The following is a 27,468-nucleotide window of genomic DNA, read 5'->3' as shown; positions in this document are numbered from 1 at the left end:
AACAGAAGCAGTGCGCAACACACTTGTAGGACATGTGCCCTGCGGTCTTTGTCTGTGGACCCCAGTAATAGAAATAAAAAACAAAACAATTGCTGGAAGATCGATTTCACAGCCACACAGGACACTACCTAGCTAAACTATCTAAGTAAGAAACAACCGCCTAGCTAACTAGCTAAAATCTAGCTGCTAACACTGCCAACATCAGGAGCAACCTCTCTGCGCTGTTACACTGGCACTAAAACAAGATGTCCACTATTTATATAGAGAGGGACATGTGATTACAGAAGCCAATGACACAAGCCATTGTGTCAGGACATTGTGGATATTTCTGCACCCTAATTGGATAGCCGCAATGTGCACACATAAAGTTAGGGGAAAAAAAATTACTGTTTACAAGAACGTCGCACGTCTGACCTCTGCAAACCCTTTCCTCTCATCAAAAACGTGCCCCATGATCATGATACACTACTGTTATCATTGCAAAAGTGTTGAAAAACCTTTTGTGGCAACGCAAATTTTTACCCACACATTTTACCAAATGTTACCCATTTTTCCCGATTTTATAATATTTTCCTCATGTTTCCGAGCACGAACCAAATGTGCCATATTCATGTCGAATTTATGTTTGATGATTGCTTTCTGAACAAATTCGCTCATCAGTAGCTGTGATAGTCAAAACTGATAAGCTATACTATGATGTGATTTATGCAAGGCACTATGGGGAAGTTAAAGGGACAAAGTCACCTGAATTTGGAGGGAACAATCTTCAGCCATGGAGGCGGGGTTTTGGGGTTTTTGATTCACCCTTTCCTTACCCGCTGGCTGCAATATTGGATTGAAGTTCATTCTCTGTCCTCCGTAGTACATGCCTGCACAAGGCAATCTTGCCTTGCCAGGCAGGCGTGTACTACGGCGAGTACACAACAACAGACAAGCATTTCTTGTCATGTTCTATTTCATACATATCACTGAGGTGTTGCCCCTTTTAGAATCAATAGTACCACATGGAATGCACCCTAGGGCTCTATGTACCACCATACAGTCTCTGAGTACATGATATTTCCATGTGGGTGAGATTTAAAAGGAATCTGTCAGTAGGTTTTTGCTAGCTCATCTGAGAGCAGCATGATGTAGGAAAAAACACCCTGATTCCAGCAAGGTATCACTTAGATTATTGGGTGAAGCAGTTGTAATGCATAGTTTTTATATGTAGCAGAGCTCAGAAAGTTAACTCCGCTCACACCACAGCTTTCTGTATACATTGTCTATAGACAGTGAGCAACCTATATGAGAAAGGGGTGTGGTCAAACCACTTGGCATGAGGGAGATAGTCAGGCAATGATAATCTCCCATTGATAAAACATTCATTTTATGGAAACAACAGCACACAGTCTAATAAGTTATATATCGCTGTCCTTAGATTCTATAACAAAACCTGCTAACAGATTCCCATTAGTGATGAGTGAACTAAGCTAAAATAATAAATACATGCTGGCCCAATATACACTAGTTTGAAACAATATATCTGATTGTGGCACAAGCAGTAATATAATATATTTTATTTTAATATCATAGCACTGCCAGATTTACTATTTAATGTGAATTAGTGATGAGTGAGTGTGCTCGTTACTAGAGTTTTCCGAGCATGCTCGGATGTTCTCCGAGTATCTTGGGCGTGCTCGTAGATTATGTTTGTGTCCCCGCAGCTGCATGATTTGCGGCTGCTAGACAGCCTGAACACATGCAGGGATTGCCTGTTTGTGAGGGAATCTGTTATGGACCTGGTGGTTAGGAGCACCCGGAACGACCTGATAGTTAAACTCACACAGGACAAGCTCTGGGAAGTGGGAGCTCTGCCGACCGCAACCCCTAATCCTATCTCACAACTAGAAATAGCCGTGGAGCGTACCTAACACGACCTAGACGCCTCTTCACAGCCTAAGAGCTAACTAGCCCTAGAGATAGAAAATAAAGCCTAACTTGCCTCAGAGAAATTCCCCAAAGGAAAAGGCAGCCCCCCACATATATTGACTGTGAGTTAAGATGAAAGTCACAAACACAGAAATGAAACAGGTTTCAGCAAAGGGAGGCCAGACTTACTAAACAGACTGAGGATAGGAAAGGTATCTTTGCGGTCAGCATAAAAAACTACAAAAGACCACGCAGAGTGTGCAAAAAGACCTCCGCACCGACTCACGGTGCGGAGGTGCCACTCTGCATCCCAGAGCTTCCAGCTAGCAAGACAAAATCATGATAGCCAACTGGACAAGGAAACAATGAACAAATAATAACTAGCAGGGACTTAGCTTCTGCTGGAGTAGACAGGTCACCAGAAAGATCCAAGAGCGAACTGAACCAGTACAAGAACATTGACAGCTGGCATGGAGTAACGATCTGAGTGGAGTTAAATAGAACAGCCAGCCAAAGAATAAACTACGTCACCTGTGGAAGGAACCTCAGAAGCAGCAGCTCCACTCACAGCCACCAGAGGGAGTCCATGGACAGAACTCGCCGAAGTACCATTCATGACCACAGGAGGGAGTTCGAAAACAGAATTCACAACAGGAATCCCCACATGTATTCAGGCTGTCTAACAGCCGCAAATCATACAGCTGCGGGGACACAAACATAATCTACGAGCACGCCCAAGATACTCAGAGAACATCCGAGCATGCTCGGAAAACTCTAGTAACGAGCACACTCACTCATCACTAATTCACATTAAATAGTAAATCTGGCAGTGCTATGGTATTAAAATAAAATACATTATATTACTGCTTGTGTCATAATCAGATATATAATCATTAATGGAAATGTTCCTTACATATTTTGTCTTAAAGTTAAATTATTATTGGCTACATACCTGTTAACACTCTCAGTGCTGGTGTTTGGATTGGAGGCATCCTGTTTTATTACTGTGTGTGTATATTTTATTCTATTTATGTCAATAAAATTTTCTAGTTTTGAACAAAAACATTCTATAGCCTGGTTTATACATCTACTAGGTTCTTTTGAGGTATAGAAATGTATGTATGTATTATCTGCCGCAAGTTTCCTTTTACATATACAACAGACCCTTAAACACCCCCTTCCCATGTGGACATGCCTAATTGAATAAATTCCAACATTCGGTCGCATTTAAAATATTTAGATGATTTCTTGAAGTCTATCTGCGGCTCTCTTTCCAATAAACTTCTGTTTTAAATTAGAAGTCTGATCCGCCGGACTATAATCTAATTTCCCATACCTGATTTTGCAATGTAAAACCTTAGTCTCAATGGAAATCCATAAAAACCAGGCAAAAACAATTAGCCGCTAAAATAAACTTGGCATTAAGGAAGCAGATCCAAAGGACAGTAACCTTATTTATTCAACATTCCTTTTTTTTCCAAATTGCTTTGCTAAACAGGCTGTATTAATTGTTCGCGACCTACACCGCATGCTTCAATGAAAATAAATTACTTTATTTCTCTCACACTACCAGTGACAGTGTAACTTAATTTCATTAGCTTGAATCTGTTGAGAGTATTCAGATTTCCATAGCAGGACGCACTTGAAATGAAAAGATGCTTTCGATTCTCAATTAACAGAATCATTTCCTTTCAACTGAAATGAATGTTATTGAAACCAATTAGCATGGACTGGAAAATCTCTCATTAATGAGGGGAGTGTGGGTGAGTAAACAGCAATGAAAAGATGAAATTAGAGGAGAGCCTCTTCTTGTTGGGCTGAATAATTACATGCTTAGTTGCCTAATTGTCTGGTGAAAGGCATAGCAGTGGTAACAGCAGATTGCTGTGTTCATTAGGCTGCAAAAGGCCACCTGCTGCTGGGTCTCGTTCTCCTGCAGTCTATATACACGTGTTAATCCCAGGGGGTTCATATTTGGACACAAGACTAACTGCGAAAAGCAAATGAGCTTGCCAATATGCTGCAATATTGTGTCCTTTATGCCAAAATACAGAAGCTTAATATGTCAAATTCAATGAATAAAACTAACAAGGAAAATTAAGTCAACTAAGCAAACTGACCTTATAACACATCTTGGTGTAGAAACCATGTGTAGATATCGGTCCCTCCGTACAGATGTTCTATCTGGCCCAGTCTGCTCCAAATTACACTGGACAAAAGATAAAATTACAACTCTTATGGCCCTTGCAAGTTGTGTTTTTTTCCTTTTTCAAACAATAGAGCTGCTGAAATTAGGAACAAATGTTTCGATATTAGAATCCAGGCATAGAATTGTTCCTATCTGGTCCGCTAAGGCACTTAACATCAAAGCTGTAGGGCTTCTTTGTCCAAGTCCTTTGTGATTTCAGGTTTTATGTACACGTGTCGTATACAAACAGATTGGCTTCACAAGAAAGCCTTAGTCCTACCGACCTGTTATTTATGTTCCTGGCATTACATTTTTCATTATTAGTTTACCGAGAAGTGAAGTGGCCATATGAACCTTTGGTTTTGCTCCCTTAGCTAACTAATGTTGAAAACAGTTGATTGTACGCCCTTTATGTGATGGGAAGGGCAATTTGTATCACTTTCCTTTATCCATACAAAGAATAATTGAATGAAACATAAAAAGTTAGCAAATCTACATTGAAAGCAAACATTATTACAACGAATGCTATGCAATTATAGGAATTATCACTTTGTTGCTATTGTGCTGAAATCAGGATTGTCTTCACCCCTGGTTTACATTAATATTCTAACAAATCCAAGATGCAATGAACCATCTGTTTGGCCTCATTCAGTTACCCTCAGACAGTCGGGCACCACGTTTTATTGAGAATACCTGATACTGCTCTAAAAATTCATTGCATAATTGGAGATCTGATACACATTAAAATCAGTGCCGAGGTTTTGTCAATGAATGAATGAAAAAATAATCAATTAATAGATCAAGTAATACATTTAAGTTGATTTTCACTAAAAACTTGGATCAAAGATTGCCAGTCATCCAGTGTTTCCACATTACATATAGCTTATCTAAGTAGTTAGGTAGTAAAGCAACAACCAGATCAGACCTCCTAGATTTGGTTTGGCCAAACATCTGAATTAGCATATTACTAAAAGACTTGAGTTTCCTCTTTATTTGATACCGCAGGCTGTTGTCACACTCCTCCTGTGAGAGAAGTTTCTCTATTTATGTCCATATGCCAATGATTATTCTCTTGTGCTGAATGTGCAAGTAGATCACTGTTAGGCCGGGGACACACTTGCGAATTCAATGCGAGAAACTCACGCATCAATACCCGGCACTGCCGCCGGCACTCGGGACCGTTGTTGAGAAATATTTTCTTTTTTGCGTTTCCATTTTTTTCTCCCCTTCTTCCCACGGCCATAATGTTTTTATTTTTCCATCAATATGGCCATGCTTATTTTTTGCAGGACAAGTTGTACTTTTGAACGACACTATTGATTTTACCATATCTTGTACTGGAAAACAGGAAAAAAATCCAAATGCGGTGAAATTGCAAAAAAAGTGCAATTCCACAATTGCTTTTTGGATCTTTTTTTTACCATGTTCACTAAATGCTAAACTGACCTGCCATTATGTTTCTCGAGGCCATTATGAGTTCACAGACACCAAACATGTCTAGGTTCTTTTTGATTTAAGTGATGAAAAAAAATTCCAAAGTTTGTAAAAAAAAAAAATTGTTGCCATTTTCCGAGACCCTTAGCGTCTCCATTTTTTGGGATCTGGGGCCGGGTAAGGGCTTATTTTTTGTGCGATCTGACATTTTCATTGATACCATTTTGGTGTGTATACGATCTTTTGATCACCTGTTATTGCAGTTTATTACAATGTTGTGATGACCAAAAAACGTAATTCTGGTGTCTTGATTTTTTTTATCGCTATGCCGTTTACCAATTGGATAAATTATTTTTTTATATTGATAGATCAGGCGATTCAGAAAGCGGCAATACCATAAATGTGTATATTTTTTCATTGTTTTATTTTGAATGGGGCAAAAGGGGGGTGATTTGAGCTTTTATATTTTTTATTGTTTTATATTTTAACATTTTTTTTACTTTTGGCATGCTTCAGTAGTCTCCATGGGAGACTAGAAGCTACCATAACCGGATCAGCTCTGCTACATGCAGGCGATGATCAGATCACCTACATGTAGCAGAATACCTCACTTGCTATGAGCGCCGACCACTAGGTGGCGCTCATAGCTATCTGGCTATGACAACCATAGGGGTCTCCTGCTGACCCCAGATTGTCATGCCAACACATCGGTGACCCACGTTCATGTGACATGGGCACCGATGGGAGGAGGTAATGACGCGCTTCCTGCGCGTGCATGTTAAATGCCGCTGTCAGAGTTTGACAGCGGCATTTAACATGTTAACTGTAGTGGGTGAATACCGATTCCACCCACGGCTGTTCCAGGCACATATCAGCTGATCAGATCAGCTGTCATGTGCCAGAAAAGGTGCGGGCTCATTGCCGGAGCCCGCACCAAACGGGAAGAGGTGTCCAATGACAGACTCTGCCCGTCATTGGACGTTAAGGTGTTAATTAAAAATAATGAAACAGAAAAGAGAATTGTCACAGTTGCCTCATTAGCATGACCCCTGTACATATGCCCTGTTAGGACATGAACTTCATCGAGGGATCACAAACTCCTCGCATAGAATCGCAAACTCCATGAGCCCTTATTCAGACATCTGTTATTTCTCTAAACAAAAAATGGAATGTGTTTTGTCAGTGTTTTGGATCAGATTTTCATTGGCATTGGTCATTTTTTAAAAGTTTCATCAGTTTTTCTAATATAAGGCAAAAAACTGATGGAGTTACTCAAGCTTCTCCTATCTAAGTACAGACTAGATGGTGGAAACTTGGACCTATGCTGCCGAAATGGCCATCAAGCACTTCATGTTACTCCTAAAGAAACAGAGGGCAGAGCAGAGTGTAAATTATGTACGCATGGGAAAGTGTGCTGAAATAAAAAGAGATCCTAGAGTGAGAACATACTGTTAGAGAATATGCTGCCTACTGCCTAAAAAGAAACAGATGATAGATGCAGGGTAAAGAACATAAACAGCTGAGAGACATACCCTAGCTGGTCTTTCACTGACTGGCTTAAACTACAGCAGTATGGCTGGACATCCAAATGAGACTATCACCAGCAAGGGGAAAGTATATAAAGTTGCACCTGAAAGTTGATATGACAGACAAATGAGTAAATTAAATCACCTATTACCCTAAAAGACTAAAGTAAGGATAACACCTGGAGAAAAGGTGTATCTGCTGTGGCTTGGTGGACAGAGAGGCAAAGCACAGGTTTCAGGGTTCGAATCTGACACATGACAGTGACAGGATAGCATACTAGCAATGTCTGAGTTTGTCATGAATAAATAGACTTGAATGGTTGAGTTTGATCTGTGACTAGGGTAAAAAGGAGACAAGGCTCAGTTTTTCTGCAGGCCCCTTGGTTTATAAAAACCATGGACAGGAGAACAGTTACATAGGCAATTCTGGGTATCTATCCGGAAAGAACATGGACGGAACTTGTACACGAATAACATACTCGTTAAGAAAGAGTGGATTCAGACAAGGCATGTATTACATAATTGCAAATCATTTAGTAGAAATACACCATTTATATGTTTTAGTGATATTTGTTGATTACGAGGCTAAACAGAGAAGTGCATATGACTTTTTATTTTTTAACCACTGTAGAAATCTCAGTCATGGCATATACAGTACCTTCAGTTATATACAATTGTTTTTTAAGAAATTAGTCAAAGGAAAACTCTTACAGAGTAGTCAACGGTATTTATTAAACTCATACATCAAAATCCTTGTTGTAGAGTTGTCTATGTAGACTTTCAGTGACCCAAAGCAGCCCTCAAAAAGCTATATTTTGCATCTAAATATATAGAAAAAAGAGGCATTTCACAAGTACAAGTTTCAACGTCTGCAGGTACAAATTTTAATAAAACCGTGGACATACTGTATATCTAATAAGTGAGATGTAAATATAACAACTAATTTAAAAATTGGTAGGCATACTTGAGTAACTCTTTTTTTTGATGTTGTAAATGTTATTTATTTTTAATTTTAGCTTTGTGCCATCTGGATAACCCAAGAGATAAGATGCTCTCCTGAGAAATTCTGGTGCTAAATATGAATATATTTCCATTTTTTACATAATTAATTATATTTCCATACAGGTCTATTTGTAATTGGTGTATTGTAGTCCTTACTCCTAAAAAAGATATGAGGCCTTGGTATTTTATTAAAAGCATTTACTAAATGGCTACTTATGTTTCAGATGCTAGGAATTGATAGTAAGAACATACGTGTGTAAAGATCTGGTAACATTTCAACTGTTATCAGCAGCTGTCACAATAAAGGCCTTTTAGAAAGAGAATGTATTGGTCCAATGCCAAGAAGAAGGAGATAAAATATTATTCATTGAATAAAAAATTGATTGTGCATCAAAATGTGACATAATGATGAGAATAAATACATTTTTGCTAAAACTAAGAACTTCTTTAATTTTATGTTATATAAAATAAAATGTATACATATTAGTCAAAAAATCTGTAACAGAAGGACCTAACTAGTGTTAGTGTTAATACTTGTGTCTAATTATGTGACAGAGGAGATTTTTGACTCTCACAAGCATTATGTACTAGTTACTACACCTTTCATCACATATGGAGGAGTACTTGCCAAAAGGGATAAACATTTGCAGGACGTTGTATACCGTTTTCATATTCATATGCTTTTGTGTTCAATTACTTTACATTTCTATAGATACAGGTGCTTCTCACAAAACTAGAATATATCAAAAAGTTAATTTATTTCAGTTCTTCAATACAAAAAGTGAACCTCATATACAGTATTACAGCTCTGGCAAAAAATTAAAAGACCACTGCAAAATGTTCAGTTCGTCTGATTTTTCTCTTTATAGGTATATTTTTAAGTAAAATGTAAATTGTTCTTTTATTCTATAAGCTACTGACAACATGTCTCCGAAGTTCCAAGCAATAAATTTTGTATTTATTTTCTGAAAATGAGAAATGGTCAAAATAACATAAAAACGCATTGCTTGCAGACCTCAAATAATGCAAAAAAGTTTATAATCATTTAGAAACAACAATACTAAAATTTTAACTAATGGAAAGTTCAGAAATCAATATTTTGTGGAATAACCATGATTTTTAATCACAGCTTTCATGTGTCTTGGCATTCTTTCCACCAGTCTTTCACACTGCTTATGTCACTCCTGCTACAAAAATATAAGCAGTTCTTCTTTGTTTGATGGCTTGTGACTATTCATCTTCCTCTTGATTACATTCCAGAGGTTTTCAATGGGGTTCAGCAAGGCTGGAATTGGGCAGGTTAATCTTTGCGAAGGATGTATGAATCAAGCCGCATACAAGGTTATCCTGGAAAAAGAGTTGATTCCTTCTGCTTAGGCTATGTTCCCTAACTCTGAGGACTGTTTTTTCCAGCAGGACATTGTGCCATGCCACACAGCTAGGTCAATCAAGGTGTGGTTGAAGGACCACCACATCAAATCCCTGTCATGTCCAGCCCAATCTCCAGACCTGAACCCCATTGAAAACCTCTAGAATGTAATCAAGAGGAAGATGGATGATCATAAGCCATCAAACAAAGAAGAACTGCTTACATTTTTGTACCAGGAGTGGCATAAGGTCACCCAAAAGCAGTGTGAAAGACCGGTGGAAAGCATGCCAAGAGTAGACATATGAAAGCTGTGATTAAAAATCATGGTTATTCCACAAAATATTGATTTCTGAGCTCTTCTTGAGTTAAAACATTAGTATTGTTGTTTCTAAATGATTATGAACTTTTTTTTGCATTATTAGTTTTGTATTGCAGAACTGAAATAAAATTACTTTTTGATGATATTCTAATATTGTGAGAAGCACTTGTATAACATTTGCTTCCCTTTACTGCAGTTAAAAGTTTTCCATGGCTGAAACTTTCTTTTCCAGATAAAGTAGTTTATTGTCCATCTGTCATGCCCTTAAAAATATTATATATATTATTATTCTTATTACATATGTTATGGGAAGTGAATAGGCTTGTAACTATTTAGCTATTTCATTTGGCTTTTTTGTTTTTGAGACTGATTTAATTTGATAGTAGTTTTTTATTGTTGTAGCATGTTTGTGTAGCAAAGGATTAAAAAACATAAACACACCATAAATCATGTGTAACTTGCAGAAAGCTTTGCTGTTTTCTGCCTATAGGTCACTTATTTTCTGTAACAAGCCCCATTTCTCATGAAATGGCTTCTATATCTGTAAGGCTGTGTGCACAAGTTGAGTATTTGCAGCAGGTTTTTTTTTGCACCAAAAGCTAGCATGTTGGCAAGAAAACTGTTATGTAAAAATGTACTAATTAGATGAGCTTTATGTGTGCTTTTGAAGATGCTTACTTGCATTTTTTCCCCATTTATTTGGGTGAAACCACTGCAAAAAAACACTGAAAAAATTGACATGCTGCAGATTTGAAAAAAACTCTTTCGTGGGTCAATATCGGCCTGGAAAAAAATAAGCAGCATGTGCATGAGATTTCAGTAATCTGATTCACTTTTCTGGTATTGTAAAGAACAGCATTTTTTACCTTTAAAAAGTTAAGTAAAATCACAGTGTGTGAACAAGTCATAAAACAGTTTTTTATTTTTTTATTTTGCTGCACCGCAAAAAAAAAGTTCCTTGTACTTTAAGACTTTTATCTGGAATTTTAAGAGCTTACCCGAAATAAGTTCTAGTTAAAAAGTGTGCACAAAAAGTCTTCTACCATATCCATCAAGCCATTAGCTTTTTATTTAAAAAAAAAAGCCTTTCTTTACAGCTTATATACATTAATCTCTATTTCCAGTAGCATTATAGTTTAGATTTAAGGTGTAGTCATATAACGGTATAAATCAAACCAAGTTTGGACAGCAATGCGCCGCCTGGCCAGCGGGTACTGAACTCCTGGTTCTGACCAAGCTACTGGACTATTCTACTTGCCAGCTTGCACCATTGATTGGCAGCTAACTCCATGGTCCGAGTCCAGAGGTCCCTGTTAAGTGCAGGTTCCTGTACAGGGGTTAAAAGGTGAATGACAGAGCAACCCCTGAGATATGAAAAATTGAGTAGCTCAAGAGAAACCTGTTTGTGATATCCCTCTTTAGAGCTGCCAAGTGATCATGAACAGTGCTCCCATTGCAATCAGTCTGTGAACGTAAGGGATTGTCTGGTTTAGAATATACATTTATATAGCCATCAGTGAATTTTTATTTAAAAGAAGAGTACCCTGTTAATGATCTTCATCTCTTGGCCAGAGAGAAGAGAAGTGTCTTACAGAGCATCTCTGTCTGGAGGACCTGACCTAAACAGCAGCCTACAGATTGGAATGGGCACTTGTAATACTTTATTTCCTCTCTGGCGGTGCTGTAGGGAAATTAGACACTTACTGCTAGATTTATTCCCAACTGCTGACTGGAGGTCCCAGTAGAGACACTTTGTTATCAATTGATTCTCACTGGATTTTGCTAGGACAGTAGGAATTGTCAAAGTGGAAAAGCGATTTGACTGGCATCAGTTTGTGTGACATTTCACGTTGTTCAACATTACACTGCCAAATAATTTCTCACAAAAGCCAATAATACAGGAAGATAGTACAGTGCATTGCCTTTTGTAAAAATGCTTTCTATTAGCAAGTTGGTTCACACCATTTTTAATTAAATTGAACCAGACCAGTCATGTAATAGCTGCTTAACAGGGAAGAGGGAATGAATGAATTATTAATAGTGATGAGCGAATGTGCTCGGATAATGTGTTATATTGGACGATGCTCATGTGCTAACCGAGCGTCTTCAGCGTGCTAGAAAAATATGTTTGAGTCCCTGCGGCTGCATGTCTCGCAGCTGTTCGACAGCCGCAACACATGTGGGGACTCCCTGTTTGCAATTAATTGGTCATTGTCAACCATTTCCACTAGTGAATGAATACATTATATATTGACAACTTTTTACACATATTTTACTAAATAAAATTTTATAAAACCTTATTCTGGTGTCTTTGGAAAAAGAAAATGGACTAGCATAGCATCACTTGTGGGCCATAAACTGACCATAGATTAGAGATGTGTTGGGCAGATAACTTTTTTCCTGTTGGCTATACCAAGGACATGTACTAAATCATACACATGTACTAAATCATACACATGTACTACATTCAGAAATAAAGGAAACAGAATTCATCCAGGTCATGAAAAAATACAGTATTTAGAAATTTTGTTCTGCTTCAATACAAAGTTGCTAAGTTTCTACTACTATGTGTATTGAAGTGGAAAATAACTTCACCTATATAGTTTTGACAACCCAGATGGATGATGTTTCTGTTTTGGGTGTATATATTTGCTCAAGTTGAATCATTTAAAGTGTTGGACTTTGCATCTTTCTAAGATGACTGCTGACTAGGGTTGAGCGAAACGGGTCGGTAATATTCAGAAGTCGCCGACTTTTGGCAAGGTCGGGTTTCATGAAACCCGACCCGACCCCAGTGTGGGGTCGGCCATGAAGTCGGCAATCTTCTGAATCTGGAATCGGAATTCCGATACCGATTCCCGATATGTTTAAGATATCGGGAATTGGTATCGGAATTCAGATTTAAGTGTAAAATAAAGAATTAAAATAAAAAATATCGCAATACTTACCCTCTGACGCGCCCTGGTACTAACCGGGAACCTTCCTACTTTGAATCAGCGCTTCCAGGACCTTGCGGTGACGTCGCGGCTTGTGATTGGTCGCGCGACCGCCCATGTGACCGCTCGCGCGACCAATCAGAAGCCGTGACGTCACCGAAGGTCCTTCAAGCGCTGATTCTTAGGAAGGAAGGCTGTCGGAAAGAAGCAGGGCGCGTCCGAGGGTGAGTATATACCTAATTGGAATAGGAATATACTCACCCTCGGACGCGCCCTGCTTCTTTCCGACAGCCTTCCTTCCTAAGAATCAGCACTTGAAGGACCTTCGGTGACGTCACGGCTTCTGATTGGTCGCGCGAGCGGTCACATGGGCGGTCGCGCGACCAATCACAAGCCGCGACGTCACCGCAAGGTCCTTGAAGCGCTGATTCGAAGGAGGAAGGTTCCCGGTTAGTACCAGGGCGCGTCAGAGGGTAAGTATTGCGATATTCTTTATTTTACACTAAAATATGGATCGCAGGGCCTGAAGGAGAGTTTCCTCTCCTTCAGACCCTGGGAACCGTGGAAACCCAATGCACTGCATTGGGTTTCGGGTTTCGGCCGACCCCGACCCCGACTTTTTTATAGGATCGGCCGATTTCACTCGACCCGACTTTTGAAAAAGTCAGGTTTCGTGAAACCCGACCCTATAAAAGTAAAGGTCGCTCAACCCTACTGCTGACCAATATGGGTATTACATCATGCACTTTAGCAGTAGCCTATCTCCCATGGATTCTGGGGATCAGTTACTCTAAAATGCAACATACTGATTTGCCCTATACCCTGATATATTTATACAAAATTACAGTCATTTCTTAGGCAACATTACTTAATGACCAATTATCTTTACAATCCCTGGCAACCTAATGAATCATGACAATAATTGTCCATAAAAATTGGTGGCATCTGTAAAAATCTAATGTCTGTGTCTAGTGTCAGACAGGCATATTTGAGTAGATAACTAAGATGACCACACATAAACTACATGGATACACAATTTAAATGCACAATAAATAAGAAATAATTATATTTATAACTGCTTTTTGGGAATGTTTTCAGCTTGATAGAGTACGTATATTAGCTATCTGTAGAGATGATCAATTCAATCCATAGAGGATCAAGTTTCAGTTGATTTTCCTGAAATTTGCAGCTCCTGAAATCAAACAATATGAGATTTTATTTGTGGGTCCTCTCTCCCTTTTGCATGTAAAGTGTAAGCTCTTCTAGTCAGCAGGGTCTTCTCTCTCTCCTATAGAGTGTAAAATCTTTTGGTTAGCAATGTTTTCTCTCTCACACACATGTAAAGTGTAAGCCTTTTGGTGAGCGGGGTCCTCTCTCTTTCTCTCCTATAAAGTGTTAAGCTCTTATGGTCATCAGGGTTCTCTCTTACTCTTCTACAGAGTGTAAGCTCTTTTTGGTCAGCGATGTACCTCTCTCTCTCTTGCATGCAAAATATGAGCTCTTATGGTCAGCAGGATCCTCTCTCTTTCTCTCCTATAGAGTGTAAGCTCTTATGGTCAGCATGATCCTCTCTCTTTCTCTCCTATAGAGTGTAAGCTCTTATGGTCAGCAGGATCCTCTCTCTTTCTCTCCTATAGAGTGTAAGCTCTTATGGTCAGCAGGATCCTCTCTCTTTCTCTCCTATAGAGTGTAAGCTCTTATGGTCAGCAGGATCCTCTCTCTTTCTCTCCTATAGAGTGTAAGCTCTTATGGTCAGCAGGATCCTCTCTCTTTCTCTCCTATAGAGTGTAAGCTCTTATGGTCAGCAGGATCCTTTCTCTTTCTCTCCTATAGAGTGTAAGCTCTTATGGTCAGCAGGATCCTCTCTCTTTCTCTCCTATAGAGTGTAAGCTCCTATGGTCAGCAGGATTCTCTCTCTTTCTTTCCTGTAGAGTGTAAGCTCTTATGGTCAGCAGGATCCTCTCTCTTTCTCTCCTATAGAGTGTAAGCTCTTATGGTCAGCAGGATCCTCTCTCTTTCTCTCCTATAGAGTGTAAGCTATTATGGTCAACAGGATCCTCTCTCTTTCTCTCCTATAAAGTGTAAGCTCTTATGATCAGCAATGTTCTCTCTATCTCATGTAAAGTGTAAGCGCTTATGGTCAGCGGGGTTCTTTCTCTCTCTTTCTCTCTTTCCTCTCCCCACATGTATTTTCAAAGCAATTACAAGCTTTCCAGTATTGCCAATTATTCACTGTGAATCGAATTTTGGGTGAAAATTCACTAAAGCCAGCGAATTAGAAAATCCACTCACCTCTAATTGTCAGGTCCAAATGAAATGAAAGGAAAGTGATGATGATAGTGAGGATCAAAAAATGAAACATGAGACATGGCAAAAAGTCATCTATGGTATGAAGAAATGATTATATATTTATGGCTAGAAAGAAAAAAGTATTTTATTTATTGGAATCATACAGTTTTGCAATGAGTAACAGAAACATGCAAAAAAATAGCTGCTCTCTATAAAGTATTGGATTCTTCAAGCTGAAGGTCATCCTTGTCTACTATGTACTTATATCAGTGTAGCAAGCGCTAGATTATTAGAAATGTTGCTTTTGTTAAAATAACATTTATCATTTTGAAAAATGCAAATAGAATTCATCTAATGCTATGAATTTGGAAATGGTAAAACAGCAACCTGTAATGGTTTTCAGATGCTTTATTGCTACTAAAATGTCATTGCTGAGGTTTGACTATGGACTTCCTTCATACAGACATCAGAACCATTTTTTTCAGGATAAAAGAGGAAAGTGCTGATTTTGTGGTGAAGGCCAAAACCAGCATCAAAGAAGATGGAAATGATAACCAGAATGGGGAAATGAGCTGCAGACATGGCACGTGATGATTAAACTATCCATCTGCTCCCATCAGCTCCCACTGCAGTCTATACATGCTGTATAAGTTCTACTGAATGCTGAAGAAGAATTGATTTACACTGTATCTCAAGTTTTACTTACAAATTGGATAAACCCAAGTGAAGACGTCGACATTTCTATTTTGGATGTACATTATATCTTTAAAGTTATATTTTTATAAAGAGCCAAAATAACATCTGTTAAATTATGTGGCAATATATTAGATAATGCAGTTATAAAATCACCTGATGGGTCCTCGTGTGGGTTTCAGATCACTTAACTATTTAACGGCCTATGACATATATTTTCATCATAGGTCGCTAAGCAACGTATGAAGGCATCTCAGGAGCTAAAGCTGCTTCATACCCTTCATACCAGGCAGATGATAGCTGTGTTACATAGGTGGCATCTGTCTATAACTGTTTGCTCTGATCGCGGCAGTTTAACCATTTTTACATGCACAGGTGATTGATGAGTTAGCATGGCAGCCATCGACCTGCTGGAGGCCTCCGTACTTGCCTTGTTAGTCCTCCTGTGAAGCCCAGCCACTAGCTTGGCTTTAGAGGAGAACTGTGATTTTCAATTAAAAAGTATAGAAAGGATAAAAATAAATACATCACTTTCCTTCTACCCCCTTCAAAAATAAAAAAAAACTATAACAATAAATATACCGTATTTAATATTATCGTGTCCAATAACATTCAACCTATCTAAATTTAAAATTATTTAAACCGTGCGCTATGAAAAAAAATTAAGAACACCAAAATTGCCATTTTTTGATTGCTGCACTTGCCAAAAAAATTTAATAGAAAGTGATCAAAATATCATAGATCCCCTAAAAATGGTATCAATTTATTGTCAGCTCAGGGTATAAAAAATAAGACCTCACATAGCTCCATGTATGGAAAAAAAAAAAAAAAGCTACTGGTCTCAGAATATGGTGACATATTTTTTTATTTTTTTGTATACAATTTAGAGGTTTATTTTCCACTAAAATAATAAAAAAAGCAGAACAAGTTTGGCATCGCCATAATCCTACTGACTTGAAGAATCATGTTGCCAGGTCATTTATACTACACAATGAATGACATAAAATAAAACCTAAAAATCAATGGTGGTATTGAGTTTTGATTTTTTTTTTTTTTTGCAATTACAGCATATTTAGAATTTTCCTGTATGATAATTTGAATAGTGTAATTCAAAGCTACAACTATTCCTGCTAAAAAAGGAAATGTAAAAAATGTCAACATGAACATAAAAAAAAAAGTTATGGCTCTAGGAACAAAGGAAGGAAAAAACTAAATGGCAAAGACAAAACAAAACAAAAAGTCCCTAGTCAATAAAGGGTTAAAAGAATGTTATCAATTGCATGTACCATAACATGATATAAAGCATGGAGATAAAACATCTGTTTTTTCCCCTTTGTCTTAGTTTCAGTGGACATATTGTCCAGCAAGAGCCCTAATTAAAATGAAGCTAAATGCCAAAATAATACTTTATATGGTATGGCTAAAAGTAATTATTACGTATGGTGACATGACAATTAAGTATAGTTCGCTTTTAGCTGACCCTGACCAAGAACTGTATAAATATTCAAATAGGCCACATAGCATTTATACATGTTATAAATTAGACGTAGTTTGATATCTTGCTTGTAATTTGCTTTTATCAGAAGGAAAAGAAAATCAACCAACTTGCCAATAATATGACCTAATTTTATCTGAGTCTCTACAAATGTACCATTAAGGTTCAGGTATGTATCTATAATATAAGTCTGGGAGTGTCACTCTGTCCGAAGCCTTTATAGACTGCGCAAGCGCAAGCGCCGGCGCAGTTTGGACCCCACAGAGTGACGCTCCCAGGAGATCGCGGTATGCGTAAGCACTGAACGCACACCACGATCTCCAACGGAGAGACAGGGACGTGGCAGGAGGGTGAGTATAAGCGATATATATAAAAAAAAATAACATAGTCACCTATCGTCGCTGGGCGCCGAGTGCTGGGGGGCCTGAGCAGGCGGGGACACCGGCGCGCTGTGGGGGTCAGGTGCCGGAGTCGCCACTAGCTCAGGCCCCCGACACTTGCTATATTCACCTGTCTGTCCCGTTCCAGCGCTGCGTGCCGCTCCATCTTCCGGGTCCTCTGCCTGTGATGTTCACAGTTCAGAGGGCGCGATGACGCGCTTAATGCGTGCCGCCCTCTGACTGAACAGTCACAGCCAGAGGACCCGGAACACGGAGTGGCACGCAGCGCTAGAACGGGACAGACAGGTGAATATAGCAAGTGTCATGGGCCTGAGCTAGTGGCGACTCCGGCACCTGACCCCCACAGCGCGCCGGTGTCTCCGCCTGCTCAGGCCCCCCAGCACTCGGCGCCCAGCGACGATAGGTGAGTATGTTATTTTTTTTTTATATATATCGCAGCAGCATACGGGGCATATAATACAATGGAGCATCTTATGGGGCCATAAACCTTTATGGAGCAGCATACGGGGCATATAGTATGGAGCATCTTATGGGGGCCATAAACCTTTATGGAGCAGTGTACTGGGCATATACTATGGAGCATCTTATGGGGGCCATAAACCTTTATGGAGCAGTGTACGGGGCATATACTATGGAGCATCTTATGGGGGCCATAAACCTTTATGGAGCAGTGTACGGGGCATATACTATGGAGCATCTTATGGGGGCCATAAACCTTTATGGAGCAGTGTACAGGGCATATACTATGGAGCATCTTATGGGAGCCATAAACCTTTATGGAACAGTGTACGGGGCATATACTATGAAGCATCTTATGGGGGCCATCAACTATAATGTAGCAGTATACGGGGCATATACTATGGAGCATCTTATGGGGGCCATCAGCCATAATGGAGCAGCATATGAGGCATATACTATGGAGCATCTTATGGGGCCATCAACCTTTATGGAGCAGCGTATGGGGCATATGGATGGGAGCAGCAAATTACCGAACGGTGGCGCAGGATGGGTGCAGCACATGACAGAACGGGGGCGCAGGATGGGAGCAGCACATGACAGAATAGGGCAGCACATGACAGAACGGGGGTGCAGGATGGAAGCAGCACATGACAGGATGGGGGCACAGGATGGGAGCAGCAAATGACAGAATGGAGGCGCAGGATGGGTACAGCACATGTGAGAATGGAGGCGCAGGATGGGTGCAGCACATGTCAGAATGGAGGCTCAGGATGGGTGCAGCACATGTGAGAATGGGGGCGCAGGATGGGAGCAGCACATGTCAGAATGGGGGCACAGGATGGGAGCAGCACATGACAGAATGGGGGCACAGGATGGAGCAGCACATGACAGGATGGGGCGCAGGATGGAGCAGCTCATGACAGGATGGGGACGCAGGATGGAGCAGCACATGACAGGATGGGGACGCAGGATGGAGCAGCACATGACAGGATGGGGACGCAGGATGGAGCAGCACATGACAGGATGGAGACCATATACCAATATAAATGCTCGCCACCCGGGCGTAGAACGGGTTCAATAGCTAGTATGTAATAATATGAAAAAATAAAAACATACTTCCTTTAATATTTGATGCTAACACAGCAAGACAGAAACACCTGTCATGATCATTCCCACACATAATACATACCTAGATCAGAGGCATATCTAGGGGCATTTGTCCTGGGAGCAGCAGTCAGGGGGCGCCACCTGCCATTCTCTGAGTTGGCTGTCAGGGCAACGTCACCAGCATGATCAGATCCTGTGATCACATTGCTGACATCACTCACCAGCGTCACAGAGCAGCAAACAACATTTGTGGTAAGTGCTCCAGTGGAGCTGAAGATACCAAAGATTTATTGTAACGGAGGTGGGGAAGAATTTGTTTGACGGATAGTGCAGACACAATATCGGGAGCAGTGAGAGAGCGGGAAAAATTTGAGCACACAGTATTAGGACCAAGGGGTGATATGGAGAGCATGTATGATGGGGATAGGTGCATACACAGTATGGTGAGTGGGGGACTGTATGCAGACACAGTATGGGGAGCGAATGAGGGGATATGTGCTGACAGTATTGGGAGTGAAGAGGTAGAATTTATTCGGACATAGTATGGAGAGCAAAGGAGGAGATGGGTGCAGACACAGTAGGGTGAGTGGTGGATAGGTGCAGACACAGTATGTGGGAAGAGAATGTATGCTAACACAGGATGAGTAGTGAGAGTGGGAATGTATGCGGACACAGTATGAGGAGTGAGGGGAAGAATGTATGCGGACACAGTATGAAGAGCAAGTGGAAGAATGTATGTGGACACAGTATGGGGAGCGAGGGTGATGGGATGGACGCGTCACAATATTGGGAGTCAGGGGGATGTGTGAGGAGGCAGTATTTAGAGATAGTTAAATAATTGAGAAGACAGTATAATGAGCAGGGGTGTGTGAGAGGAGATAGTATGAGTAGGGATGGGAAATGTGTGAGGAGACAGTGTGGGTGGAGAAGTTTGTGAGTGGGCACAGAATAGATACTGAGTAGTGTGGGGGTAGCATATGTTGACAATGTAAGGGCACAGCCAGGAAGGGACAGTATGCCAAGGAGGGGGAGTGTGATGAGGGGACACAGTATAGCGACTGGGCCCTATAGGGACACAGTGTGAGAGAACAGTGTGAAGAGGGATCCAGTATCCAAAAAATAAAGAAGTGTGGAGGGCACGTACCATTAGAGGGACAGTGTGTTGGTCATATTTTGTGCAGGGAATGTAGGGAGGGGCAATTATTTATTCAGGGGCTAAGAATAGGTCAGAAATTTTATATTCAGGAGCATAATAACGAGAGAAATAAAAAGTAAGATCTAAGAACTAGCCTCCTATTCAGACATAGCCTGGGGAGGCATTTGTGCAGGGGCATTTGTGCACATTTAATCGAAGTACATTTCATCAAAGTACTGGCAGTTACAACATGGCCATTAGACAGGGCATTAGACAGGTAAGACAAATAAATAAATCTATTCCCTGTTCATTTGGAACAGAACAAATATTCACCTTATGCATTTGTATAATCTATATCCTGGCTGCTGCATTCACTCACATTCACCACCCTTGCATTAACTCTTTACACTCTATTCATATCAGCCCCTCTGTCTTCTCCTCTCCTATGTATAGCACGCACGCTCTGTTCACATTGCTAAACAGCGCAAATCCATTCAGTCCCACCATCCAAAACAAGAGACACTCTCACAAATCCCTTAGCCATCTGCTCACTCTTTCTATCCTTGTTCTCCTAGTCGCAGGAGACATCTCTCCCAACCCCGGCCCCCCATGTTATAGTCAGTCAAACCTCCCAACTGCTACAATCAGAAACCCCTCTAATGTTATTAATATTCCCTGCATGCCTTCTGTCTCTTTCAACTGTGCCCTTTGGAATTCTCGCTCAGTGTGTAATAAACTCCCCTTCAACCATGACTTCTTCCTTTCAAATTCTCTTAACCTCCTGGCTCTTACTGAAACCTGGATCCAGCAGTCAGACGCCACTGCTGCTGCTGCTCTTTCATATGGTGGACTACACTTTTCTCAAACCTCAATATTCGACAACAGAGCAGGTGGAGGCGTTGGTCTGCTCCTATCAGACTCTACATCCCAATCTCCATGCGAGTGGCGGTGGTGTTTTGTCCTCCCGACCCACTCATCAGTTCCTGGATCACTTTGCCACCTAGGTTCCACATTTTCTCTCCGGTGACATCCCCACCCTCATCATGGGTGATTTCAACATCCCTATTGCTTTTCCCCTCTCCCCATCTGCTTCTCACCTTTCATCTCGAACCTCCTCTTTTGGCCTCACAGCATACTAGCTCCAACGCATGAAGATGGAAACTCCCTCGACTTGGTCTTATCTGGCTTTGCTCAGTGGATGATTTCACAAACTCCTCTCCCGTTCTCTGACCATAACCTTCTTTCTTTCTCTATCAAAAACTGCCATCCCGCTCAGGTCGCCCCCACTTTCAACACTTATAGAAGCATCCAGGCCATTTACACCCAGAAACTTATGAAGAACTTGCAGCCATCATTGGCCCCTATCTCCTCCCTCTCATGTCCTTATTCTGCACTGAAGCATTACAATGACACCCTGCAAAGTGTCCTGGATGAAATTGCATCTCCTATGCATAGAACAACTCAGCACACACTGCGACAACCATGGCTCATGCTGCAAACACGTTTCCTGCAGCGGTGCTCCAGGTGCGCCGAACGTCTGTGAAGAAAATCTAATCTATCCGAAGATTTCATCCATTATAAGTTTATGCTTAAAACATACAACTCTGCCCTTCACCTCTCCAAACAAACCTATTTCAACATCCTCAGCACCTTACTGTCCAATAACCCTAAACTTCTCTTTGATACTTTTTATTCCCTACTCAACCCAAGAGTGCAGGCCCCAACCTTAGATCTCCAAGCGGATGATATAGCCAATTACTTCAAAGAAAAAATTGACCACATCCGACAGGAAATTATCTCCCAATCTCTTCATACCATGCACTGTCCTCCCTTCCCCACTGTATCTACCTCATTCTCTGACTTTAAACCAGTTACAGAAGAAAAAGTAATCAGGTTCCTTGCATCTTCTCGCCTTACCACTTGCACCAGTGACCCCATTCCGTCATTTCTCCTCCAGGCCCTTCCACCTGCTGTTACATCTCACCTAACAAAAATATTCAACCTCTTTATCTCTTCTGGTATCTTTCCCTTCTCATTTAAGCATGCCATCATACATCCATTACTTAAAAATCTATCCCTCAACCAAAACTGTGCCGCTAACTATAGACCTGTCTCAAATCTTCCCTTCATCTCCAAACTCCTCGAATGCCTGGTCCATTCCCATCTTATCAGCTATCTCTCAGATAACTCTCTTTTTGGCCCTCTTCAATCTGGTTTCCGCTCTTTACACTCTATTGAAACTGCCCTCACTAAAGTCTTTAATGATCTGCTAATGCTAATTTTCTTGGATCTCTCCGCAGCATTCGACACTGTGGATCATCAGCTCCTCTTCACTATGCTCCGCTCCATCGGCCTCAAGGACACTGTTCTCTCCTGGTTCTCCTCCTATCTCTCTGATTGCTCTTTCACTGTATCTTTTGCTGGTTGCTTCTCCTCTCAACTTCCCCTTACTGTTGGGGTTCCTCAAGGATCAGTCCTAGGCCCCCTCCTCTTCTCTTTGTATACCTCCCCTATTGGACAAACAATCAGTAGATTTGGTTTCCAGCAGCATCTCTATGCTGATGACACCCAATTATACACTTCTTCTGAAATCACACCTGTCTTTTTAGAAAACACCAGTGATTGTCTAACCGCTGTCTCTAACATCATGTCCTCCCTCTATCTGAAACTGAACCTGTCAAAAATTGAACTCGTGTTTTCTCCCTCTACTAAACTACCTTTGCCTGACATGGCCATCTCCGTGTGCGGTTCCACCATTACTCCCAAGCAACATGCCCGCTGCCTTGGGGTCATACTTGATCCCTTGCTTTCATTCACCCCCCACATCCGATCACTGGCTCGCTCTTCTTATCTGAATCTCAAAAACATTTCTAGAATTCGCCCTTTTCTTTCTTTTGACTCTGCAAAAACGCTTACTGTTTCACTTATTAATTCTCATCTGGACTATTGTAACTCTCTACTTATCGGCCTGCCTCTTACCAAACTTTCCCCTCTCCAATCTGTCCTGAATGCTGCAGCCAGGATCATATTCCTCACCAATCGTTATAACGATGCCTCTACCTTTTGCCAGTCATTACACTGGTTAGCCATTCACTCCAGAATACAGTACAAACTTATTACCCTCATCCACAAAGCACTCCATGGCTCAGCACCACCCTACATCTCCTCCCTGGTCTCAGCCTACCACACTATCTGTGCTCTCCATTCTGCTAATGACCTGAGGTTAACATCCTCAATAATCAGAACCTCCCACTCCCATCTCCAAGACTTTTCACGTGCTGTGCCAATTCTTTGGAATACACTACCCAGGTTAATACGATTAATTCCCAATCCCCACAATTTTAAGCATGCCATAACCACACATTTGTTCAGACTGGACTACTGCCTCAATGAATTAACCTAACTATCCCTGTGTGGCCCATTCAAAAAACTTAAACCATAATCAGGTTCCTCGCATCATGTTCACATACAATTTATGCATTTAACCCCATAAAGACCGCCGATACGCCTTTTAACGGTGGCAGTTAAGGGTACTTAAACCACAGCGCTGTTAATTAATGGCGATGTGGAAAAAGTGAATAACGCCCCCCCAGAGGCGGATTTTCTCGGGGGTCTTGGCTGCTGGGGGGTATCTGAGACCCCAGAGAACATGATTCGGGGGGGTTTACCGACCCCGGGTTGCAATCGCCGGTAATTAACCGTTTACTGGCGGTCGCAAAAAAAACGCAATTTCACATTTAATTTCTCTCTCCTCCAATGTGATCGCACATCAGAGGGCAGCGAAATGGGGTCCCCGATCGCCCCCCGATACTCACCTGTCTCTCCTGGTGCTCCTCGTGGCTCCCGATTGGCGTCGCCATCTTGTTCCAGCCCAAAAATGGCGGGCGCTTGCGCAGTGCGCCCGCCGGCCGGCACCCGGAAGATCTTTGGGGTCTCGGCTGCCGGGGGTAGTCGAGACCCCAAAGAACATGATCGGAGTTGGTTTTTACCAACCCCTGTTTTGCAATCGCCGGTAATTAACTGTTTACCCACGGCTGCAAAAAAAAGCAGTGTGCTATTCTCTGTCCTCTGATGTGATCGCACATGAGAGGACAGAGAAATAGGGGGATTCGGGGGCCCTGTTATACTTACCGGTGTCCCTGGGTCCTCCTGCGTTCCCTCCTGGCTGCTGGCTTCCTCATCCGGTAAGAAAATGGTGGGCGCATGCGCAGTGTGCCCACCATGATCTGCCGGCCGGCAGTTAGAGGAGTTGGGCTAAAGCTAGGGTTAGGGCTAGGGTTAAGGCTAGGGTTAGGGTTAGGGTTGGTGCTAAAGTTAGGGTTAGGGCTAGGGTTAGGGCTAGGGTTGGGGCTAGGGTTGGGGCTAGGGTTAGGGTTGGGGCTAAAGTTAGGGCTAGGGTTGAGGCTAAAGTTAGTTCTAGGGTTGCTGCTAAAGTTAGGGTTAGAGTTGGGATTAGGGTTAGGGCTTGGATTAGGGTTGGTATTAGGGTTAGGGCTGGCATTAGGTTTACGTTTGGGATTAGGGTTAAGTTTAGGGTTGGGATTAGGGTGAGGGGTCTATTGGGATTAGGGTTAGGTTTGAGGTTAGGGTTGAGATTTGGATTAGGGATGTGTTGGATTTAGGGTTTTGATTAGGGTTATCGTTAGGGTTGGGATTAGGGTTGTTTTGGGTTTAAGGTTGTGATTATCGTTAGGGTTGTGATTAGGATTATGGATCAGGTTGGGATAAGGGTTTGGAGTGTGTTGGGGTTACGTCTGGAGGAAAGAAGGTTTAATCATAATAACAGACGCGGGTTCTTTACTGTAAGAGCAGTGAGACTATGGAACTCTCTGCCGAATGATGTTGTAATGAGTGATTCATTACTTAAATTTAAGAGGGGACTGGATGCCTTTCTTGAAAAGTATAATGTTGCAGGGTATATACACTAGATTCCTTGTTAGGGTGTTGATCCAGGGAACTAGTCTGATTGCCGTATGTGGAGTCGGGAAGGATTTTTTTTCCCCAGTGTGGAGCTTACTCTTTTTTTTGCCTTCCTCTGTATCAACATGTTATGGCATGTTAGGTTAGGCTATGGGTTGAACTAGATGGACTTAAAGTCTTTCTTCAACCTTAATAACTATGTTACTATGTTACTATGTTACCTAGAGTGACTGCAGACTTTCATCTCAAACTTGGACAAGGGCTTTACTTACAAAATGAAGCATTGTAGCATGTCATTCCTAACAGTATGTAATATACTCCTTCACCTGCTTGCTTGTTCCAGTAGTCATCACATGGCCACTTCATTTATACGCAATTTCCATACTTATGGTCACGTGACAACTAGCTTTTCTTCCTGCTTCTCTCAGTTTTTCACTGAACATTGAGAGAATTAAGAAAAGCAGTTAGTCAGCACATGACTGTAAGTGTACAAATCGCATATGTGCATAGGGGGTGGCGCCAAACTCAATTCTTGCCCCAGGTACCGGAAAACCTAGACACACCTCTGCCTAGAAAACTGCCCTCCATCAGTGATGCTACCATAAGCAAATGTCTGGGTCGCATTTATTGGATTTACAACACACATACACAAAAGTGTCTAGAGTCATGTTACAGTGAGGAGGGCTGCCACCTCTGAGATGGCATTACAAGGCCCTATTCTACCATTAGAATACAATTTCAGCAAAAGAATTATCTTCAGGGAAATTTTGCCTGCTTCATTCACTTGTTGGGTTGTGGGCACAAAGTAGATCAGTTCCCATCCAGTTAAGATAATTTATATTGTTATTTATTTCTATATACACTAATCCCAGTATGAAGGAGGACCTGTGCTTGTTGTTTTGAGCTATGATCTAAATGGTTGTCTGAAGGTAAATCTTGAAGAGTCGAAGGTGCACGCCTGAAAATTGACATTTCAGACCAACAGAATGGTTGCACTATTGGTCTGAAATTAGTACACTCCCAGGATATAAGCAGAGCCAGCTTTGCCTCTACAGGATGGGAGAAGTGCAGGGAGTCTGAAGCGTCCTAGATACAGTGCAGCTTGAACAGGCTATAACACATGGAACATGCTGGTTCCACATGCTCAATGGCTATTATACTGGCCGTGCTGGGATTCCCGGGTGGTTGGTAGCCTAGGCAATAAGTTGCACACTATAAAATTGTAAACAACTACATTCTTGAGAATAGAGGTTTTTTAATATGGGTAAATTGCAAAGTTGCCTGTTTTTATAACTCGGGCATCCCGGCGCAATTCCCATCCTTCTCTTTTATGGCAGGGACGCTGACTTTCTCACCACCATGAACCTTAACATGTTCTTCTTCCTCATGCTGGGGTCTCCCAGGGTCTGCGCATGACTCGCAGAACACCAGGCACTGTGCTTAGGGCACACGCACTTTCGTGTCCCCTGCAGAGACAGTGCATTATCCTAAAGTGTACCCAGCCAATAGCTGGGAGACACTTATTATTTAAGGCACCTGCAACTGTTGGGAGATGCCTGAGCAACAAGCTCTTTCAGTTTGTCTGAACACTTGCTAGTTGTCAGGTCCCCTTTTCTAGTATCCCTATATACCAGCATTATGTGCCAGCACCTGGTGTGCCTGTCTGTATACCAGCCATGTCCACCAGCACATGTCGTGTTAGCTTGCATACCAGCCGCATCTGCCTACAGCTACCTTGCCTGCCTGTATACCAGCTGCGTCCACCAACACCTGCCATACTGTCCTGTTTATCAGCCGTGCCTGCCAGCACCTGCTGTGTCCACCTGTATACCAGCCATGTGTGCTAGTACCTGCCCAGCACCTGCCTGTGCCTGCTGTGCCATCCATTCCTGGCCGTTCCAGCTTCCTACCCTTTTGGGAGTCAGCTTCCATGTGTCCGAGGTCTGTCCTAGAGTAGCACCTGGCGTCCATCTTGAGCCAAGTCTAACCACACCATCAGGGGCTGTAGCGAAGAGTCAGGTGTTCAACTAGTCATGCCCCTCCAGGCTCTCCTAGTTCCATGTCACAGTGGTTCCACTGCGAAATGAGCTACAGTTTGTAAAGCATTTTGCAATTTTGCCCAATAATGAACTTAAGGCCACACCTTTAATATTCATTTATAATATATTTTTAATTGACAATTAAATCAAATAGTTCCTTCAATTCTTCTCTCTGCCCAGTCTTCAGATGGAGTGTATGAAGAAACAACTGCCCACCAGGTGGAACAAATGCCTGCAGAGTACCA

Source organism: Ranitomeya imitator, chromosome 5, assembly GCF_032444005.1.
Source record: "Ranitomeya imitator isolate aRanImi1 chromosome 5, aRanImi1.pri, whole genome shotgun sequence".
In the NCBI taxonomy this organism is placed as follows: Eukaryota; Metazoa; Chordata; class Amphibia; order Anura; family Dendrobatidae; genus Ranitomeya; species Ranitomeya imitator.
Note: the sequence above shows the minus strand (reverse complement) of the source record.